Raw genomic sequence first — 7,579 nt, 5'->3', positions numbered from 1 at the left:
CTGGAACGACGCCGGAACGACGCTGGAACGATGCCGCAACGACCCTGGAACAACGCTGGAACGACGCCGCAACGACCCCGGAATGACGCCACAACGACCCCGGAACGACGCCGCAACGACGCCGCAACGACCCCGGAACGACGCCGCAACGACCCCGCAACGACCCCGGAACGAGCCTGGAACGACGCCACAAACAACTTCGGAATGACCCCGGAACGACGCCAGAGCGACGCCACAACGACCCCGCAACGATGCCGGAACAACGCCGCAGCAACGCTGCAATGATGCCGGAACGACGCCGCAACGACATCGGAACGACGCCGCAATGACGCCAGAACGACGCTGGAACGACGCCGCAACGATGCCGGAACGACGCCGGGATCGCCCGGCGCCGGCGGAGACGCCGCGCGGGGGAGTCGGGCCGGGTTGTTTGGGGGTTATTCCCGAATTTCCAAGTGTTATTCCCAATTTTCCAAGGAATATCCCCAATTCTCCAGGGATTATTCCCATTTTTCCAGGGTTATTCCCGATTTTCCAAGCTTGTTCCCATTTTTCCCGGCTTATTCCCTATTTTCCAGGGTCATTCCCGATTTTCTGAGGATTATCCCCAAATTTCCAGCATTATTCCCAATTTTCCGAGTGCTATTCCCAATTTTCCGCAGGAACGACGCCGGAATCGCCCGGCACCGGCGGAGACGCCGCGCGGGGGAGTCGGGCCGGGTTTTTTGGGGATTATTCCTGAATTTCTGAGAGTTATTCCCAATTTTCCAAGGTTATTCCCATTTTCCAGGATTATTCCCATTTTCCAGGATTATTCCCAAATTTCCAAGGAATATTCCCATTTTTCCAAGGTTATTCCCATTTTTTCCAGAGATGTTCCAAATTTTCCAAGGTTTATTCCCATTTTTCCTGGATTATTCCCAATTTTCGAAGTGCTATTCCCATTTCTCCTGGATTATTCCCAATTTTCTGAGACTTATTCCCAAATTTTTGAGAGTTATTCCCAATTTTTCCTGACTGATTCCCAATTTTTTGAGGGTTGTTCCCAATTTTCCAAGGCTTCTTCCCAAGTTTTTGAGGGTTCTTCCCAATTTTCCGAGGGTTATTCCCATTTTTCCAAGGTTATTCCCATTTTTTCCAAGGTTGTTCCCATTTTTCCCGGATTATTCCCATTTTTCCAGGTTTATTCCCAATTTTCCGAGCGTTATTCCCAATTTTCCAAGGTTTATTCCCAATTTTCCAAGGATTATTCCCAATTTTCCAAGGTTATTCCCAATTTTCCGAGGTTTATTCCCAATTTTCCAAGGGTTCTTCCCGTTTTCCAGGATTATTCCCGATTTTCCAAGTGTTATTCCCAGTTTTCCAAGGTTTATTCCCATTTTTCCAGAGTTATTCCCAATTTTTCCCGGTTTATTCCCATTTTTCCCGGATTATTCCCATTTTTTTCCAGGATTATTCCCAATTTTCCAAGGTTATTCCCATTTTTTCCGAGAGTTGTTCCCAATTTTCCAAGGATTATTCCCATTTTTCCAAGGGTTATTCCCATTTTTCCAGGATTATTCCCAATTTTCCAAGGTTATTCCCAATTTTCCAAGGGTTATTCCCAAATTTCCAAGGATTATTCCCAATTTTCCAAGGATTTTTCCCGTTTTTCCCGGTTTATTCCCATTTTTCCAAGGGTTATTCCCAATTTTCCCAGTTTTTTCCCCCATTTTTCCCGGTTTATTCCCATTTTTCTCAGAATTTTTCCCATTTTTCCAGGGATTATTCCCCATTTTCCAGGATTATTCCCAATTTTCTGAGAGTTATTCCCAATTTTCCAAGGCTTATTCCCAATTTCCCAGAATTTTTCCCAATTTTTCCAGGTTTTTTTCCCATTTTTCTGGGATTATTCCCGATTTTCCAGGTTTATTCCCGATTTTCCAGAATTGGGAAATTCCCAGGGGAGGATTCCCGGATTTTTCCGGAGCCTCTGGAAAGGACTTGGAGCCTTCGGAATTCCCGGGGGAAAAAAAAAAAATCGGAATTTTGGGAAAAATTTTTGAATTCTGGGGAAAAAAAATGGAATTTTGGGAAAAATCATCGGAATTTTGGGATAAATCCTTGGAATTTTGGGGGAAAAATGGGAATTTTGGGGAAAAAATCGTCGGAATTTTGGGAAAAATTTCTGAATTCCGGAGGAAAAAAATGGAATTTTGGGAAAAGTCATCGGAATTTTGGGATAAATCCTTGGAATTTTGGGAAAAAATCTTTGGAATTTCAGGAAAAGTTTGGGAATTTGGGGAAAAGATCTTTGGAATTCTGGGAAAAAATTGGGAATTTTGGGGAAAAGCTTTGGAATTTTGGGAAAGAAATGGGAATTTTGGGGAAAAAATTGTCGGAATTTTGGGAAAAAATTTTGCATTCTGGAGGAAAAAAATGGAATTTTGGGAAAAATCATCGGAATTTTGGGATAAATCCTTGGAATTTTGGGAAAAATGGGAATTTTGGGGAAAAAATCGTCGGAATTTTGGGATAAATCCTTGGAATTTTGGGAAAAATCGTCGGAATTTTGGGAAAAGTCATCGGAATTTTGGGAAAAATTTTTGGAATTTTGGGAAAAAATCATTGGAATTTCAGGAAAAGTTTGGGAATTTGGGGAAAAGATCTTTGGAATTCTGGGAAAAAATTGGGAATTTTGGGGAAAAATCGTCGGAATTTTGGGAGAAATTTTTGAATTCCGGAGGAAAAAAATGGAATTTTGGGAAAAATCCTTGGAATTTTGGGAAAAAAATGGGAATTTTGGGAAAAAATCGTTGGAATTTTGGGAAAAAATTCTGAATTCTGGAGGAAAAAAATGGAATTTTGGGAAAAATCATCGGAATTTTGGGATAAATCCTTGGAATTTTGGGAAAAAAATGGGAATTTTGGGGAAAAAATTGTCGGAATTTTGGGAAAAATTTCTGAATTCTGGAGGAAAAAAATCGGAATTTTGGGAAAAATCATCGGAATTTTGGGAAAAGTCATCGGAATTTTGGGAAAAATTTTTGGAATTTTGGGAAAAAATCATTGGAATTTCAGGAAAAGTTTGGGAATTTGGGGAAAAGATCTTTGGAATTGTGGGGAAAAAATTGGGAATTTTGGGGAAAAGCTTTGGAATTTTGGGAAAAAAATGGGAATTTTGGGGAAAAAATTGCCGGAATTTTGGGAAAAATCATCGGAATTTTGGGAAAAATCTTTGGAATTTTAGGAAAAATCTTTGGAATTCTGGGGGAAAATTGGGAATTCTGGTGAAAAACAATTGGAATTTGGGAAAAATCTTCGGAATTTTGGGGAAAAAAATTGGAATTTTGGGGAAAAAAGTCAGAATTTGGGGAAAAAATTTGGAATTCCGGGAAAAATCGGAATTTTGGGAAAAATTTGGGAATTCTGGGGAAAAAAAATCAGAATTTTGGGAAAAATCATCGGAATTTTGGGATAAATCCTTGGAATTTTGGGAAAAAAATGGGAATTTTGGGGAAAAATCGTCGGAATTTTGGGAAAAATTTTTGAATTCCGGAGGAAAAAAATCGGAATTTTGGGAAAAGTCATCAGAATTTTGGGAAAAATTTTTGAATTTTGGGAAAAAATCTTTGGAATTTCAGGAAAAGTTTGGGAATTTGGGGAAAAGATCTTTGGAATTGTGGGGAAAAAATTGAGAATTTTGTGGAAAAGCTTTGGAATTTTGGGAAAAATGGTCGGAATTTTGGGGAAAAAATCGAATTTTGGGGAAAAAATCGGAATTTTGGGAAGAATCTTTGAAATGGGGAAAAATTGTGAAATTCTGGTGGAAAAAATTTGGAATTTTGGGATAAATTTTTGGAATTCTGGGGAGAAAAAAATCAGAATTTTGGGAAAAATCCTCGGAATTTTGGGACTCAGGTGGGAAATTCGGGAAAAATTCGGAATTCCAAGAAAAAATTGGATTTTTTTTGGGAAAAAAAAGGGAATTTTAGGAAAAATTTTGGAATTCTGGGGGAAAAAATTCTGGAATTTTTTTATTTTTTCTTAAATTTTCCAGAATTTTCTGGATCTTCCTGGATTTTGTTTGGAATTTTTGGGATTTTTTTAAAGTCAGGAATTTTCTGGAATTTTCCGTAAAGTTTTGGGAATTTTCTTGGAAATTTTTTTGGGGGAATTTTTCTGATTTTCCCCCGGAACTTTCCTGGAATTTTCTGGATTTTTTCCCAGGATTTTTCTTTTCAATTTTCCAGATTTTTCTGGAATTTCCCTGGAATTTTCTGGAAATTTCTTGGAATTTTTGGGAATTTTTTCTTTATATTTCCGGGATTTCTGGGAATTTTTGGGAATTTTCACTGAATTTTCCCGGAATTTTATTGGAATTTTCTGGAATTTCACAGAATTTTTCGATTTTTTTTTAAAGATTTCTGGAATTTTCCTGGATTTTCTGGAAAGTTTTGGGAATTTTCTTGGAATTTTCTGGAATTTTCTTGGAATTTTTTTGGAATTTTTTGGGAATTTTTCTGAATTTTTCCCAAATTTTCCTGGAATTTTCTGGATTTTTTTCGGGATTTTTTTCGGGCTTTTTCTTTCCAATTTTCCACCCAGAATTTTCTGGGATTTCCCTGGAATTTTCTGGAAATTTCTTGGAATTTTGGGGAAGTTTTTCTTAAAATTTCCGGGAATTTCTGGGAATTTTCCCGGAATTTTATTGGAATTTTCTGGAATTTCACTGAAATTTTCGATTTTTTTTAAAGATTTCTGGAATTTTCCTGGATTTTCTGGAAAGTTTTGGGAATTTTCTTGGAATTTTCTGGAATTTTCTTGGAATTTTTTTGGAATTTTTTGGGAATTTTTCTGAATTTTTCCCAAATTTTCCTGGAATTTTCTGGATTTTTTTCGGGATTTTTTTCGGGCTTTTTCTTTCCAATTTTCCACCCAGAATTTTCTGGAATTTCCCTGGAAATTTCTTGGAATTTTTGGGAATTTTTTTTCTTAACATTTCCGGGAATTTCTGGGAATTTTCACTGAATTTTCCTGGAATTTTCTGGAATTTGACAGAATTTTTCGATTTTTAAAAGATTTCCTGGAATTTACTGAAATTTCCATGGAATTTCCCCAGATTTTTCTGGAAATTTCTTTGAATTTTTGGGAATTTTCAGGAATTTTGGGAATTTTTACTTTACATTTCTGGGAATTTTCGGGAATTTTCACGGAATTTTCCTGGAATTTTCTGGAATTTTACAGAATTATTTTGGTGTTTTTTGCTTTTTTTCCCACAATTTCTGGAATTTTCTGAAATTTCCTTGGAATTTCCGGGGAATTTTCCTTGAATTTTCTGGAATTTCCCTGGAATTTTCTGGAAACTTCTTGGAATTTTGGGGAAATTTTCCTTCAAATTTCTGGGTTTTTTTTTTTTTCTGCATTTTTCCCTCGGATTTTCTGGAATTTTCCTGGAATTGTCTTGGATTTTTCTGGATTTTTAATGAAACTTCTTCACATTTTCTGGAATTTTCTCAGAATTTTCTGGAATTTTCCCAGAATTTTCTGGAATTTCCCCAGCATTTTCCCGGATTTTCCCTGTAATTTTTCGGAAATTCCCTGGACTTTTCACCAAATTTTCCTGGAATATTTGGAAATTTCTCGAATTTTCCTGAAATTCCCTCGAATTTTCACCGAATTTTCCTGGAATTTTTGGGATTTTCCCGAATATTTTTTTTCCTGGAATTTTCCGGATTTTTTTTTCTGAATTTCCCTCAAATTTCCAGGAATTTTCCAGGAATTTTCCCGGAACTTTCTGGATTTTTATTCTGAAACCTCCTCGAATTTTCTGGAATCTTCTCAGAATTTCCTCCAATTTTCTGGAATTTTTCTGAAATTCCCCCGAATTTTCTGGAGATTTCCTGGATTTTCCCGGAATTTTCTCGAATTTTCCTGGAATTTTCTGGATTTTTTTCTGAAGCATCCTTGAATTTTCCGGAATTTTCCTGAAATTTCCCCGAATTTTTACTCGAATTTTCTGGAATTTCCCGGAATTTCTCTGAATTTCCCCCAATTTTCTGGAATTTTCTCAGAATTTTCCAGATTTTTCCTGAAATTCCCTCGAATTCTCACCGAATTTTCCTGGAATTTTGGGGATTTTCCCGAATATTTTTTTTCCTGGAATTTTCCGGATTTTTTATGATTTTCCCTCGAATTTTCGGGAATTTTCCTGGAATTTTCCCGAATTTTCCTGAATTTCTTTCAAATTTTCTGGATTTTTTCTGAAATTTCACTGAATTTCCTGGAATTTTCCAGGATTTTTCCCGAATTTTCCTGGAATTTTCCGGATTTTTTTCTGAATTTCCCTCGAATTTTCTGGAAATTTCTCAGAATTTCCTCCAATTTTCTGGAATTTTTCTGACATTCCCCAGAATTTTCTTGAGATTTCCTGGAATTTTCTGGACTTTTCTCAGAATTTTCCGGATTTTTCCTGAAATTCCCTCGAATTTTCTTGGAATTTTTTGAATTTTCCCGATTTTTTTAATTTTTCCTGGAATTTTCCCGAATTTTCCTGAATTTCTTTCAAATTTTCTGGAATTTTTCTGAAATTTCCCCGAATTTTCTGGAATTTTCCAGGAATTTCCCCAAATTTTCCGGAATTTTTCTGAAATTTCCCCGAATTTTCTGGAATTTTCTCAAAATTTTCCAGAATTTTCCAGAAATTCCCTCCAATTTTCACCAAATTTTCTTGGGATTTTTGGAATTTTCTGGAATTTTTCTAAATTTTTCCTAAATTTTCCGGATTTTTCTCAGAATTTTCCTGAATTTTTTTTCCCCTGAAATTTTCCGGATTTTTTTTTCTGAATTTCCCTCGACTTTAGTGGGATTTTTCTGGAATTTTCTCGGATTTTCTTGGAATTTTCTGGAATTTTCCTGGAATTCCCCCGAATTTTCTTGGAATTTTCTCAAAATTTTCCAGAATTTTCTTGAAATTCCCTCCAATTGTCACCGAATTTTCCTGGAATTTTTGGATTTTTCCAGAACTTTTCTAAATGTTCCCCGAATTTTCTGGAATTTTCTCAGAATTTTCCGGATTTTTCCTGAAATTTCCTCGATTTTCCCTCGAATTTTCTGGAATTTCCTGGAATTTCCCGAATTTCTTTCAAATTTTCTAGAATTTTTCTGAAATTTCCCCGAATTTTCTGGAATTTTCCAGGAATTTCCCCAAATTTTCCGGATTTTTTCTGAAACTTCCCCCAATTTTCTGGAATTTTCTCAAAATTGTCCAGAATTTTCCTGAAATTCCCTCAAATTTTCAACAAATTTTCTTGGAATTTTTCTGAATTTTCCCCGAATTTTCTGGAATTTTCTCGGAATTTTCCTGATTTTTTTTTTATTTTTCCTGGAATTTTCCGGATTTTTTTCTGAATTTCCCTCGAATTTAGTGGGATTTTTCTGGAATTTTCTTGGAATTTTCCAGCATTTTCCTGAAATTTCCTCGAATTTTCCTGGAATTCCCCCGAATTTTCTTGGAATTTCCCAGAAATTTTCTGAAATTTCCCCGAAATTTCTCGAATTTTCCAGAATTTTCCTGAAATTCCCTCCAATTTTCACCAAA

Source organism: Vidua chalybeata, chromosome 3, assembly GCF_026979565.1.
Source record: "Vidua chalybeata isolate OUT-0048 chromosome 3, bVidCha1 merged haplotype, whole genome shotgun sequence".
Taxonomy (NCBI): Eukaryota; Metazoa; Chordata; class Aves; order Passeriformes; family Viduidae; genus Vidua; species Vidua chalybeata.
The sequence above is the reverse complement of the archived record's forward strand: the minus strand, read 5'-3'. Positions refer to the sequence as shown.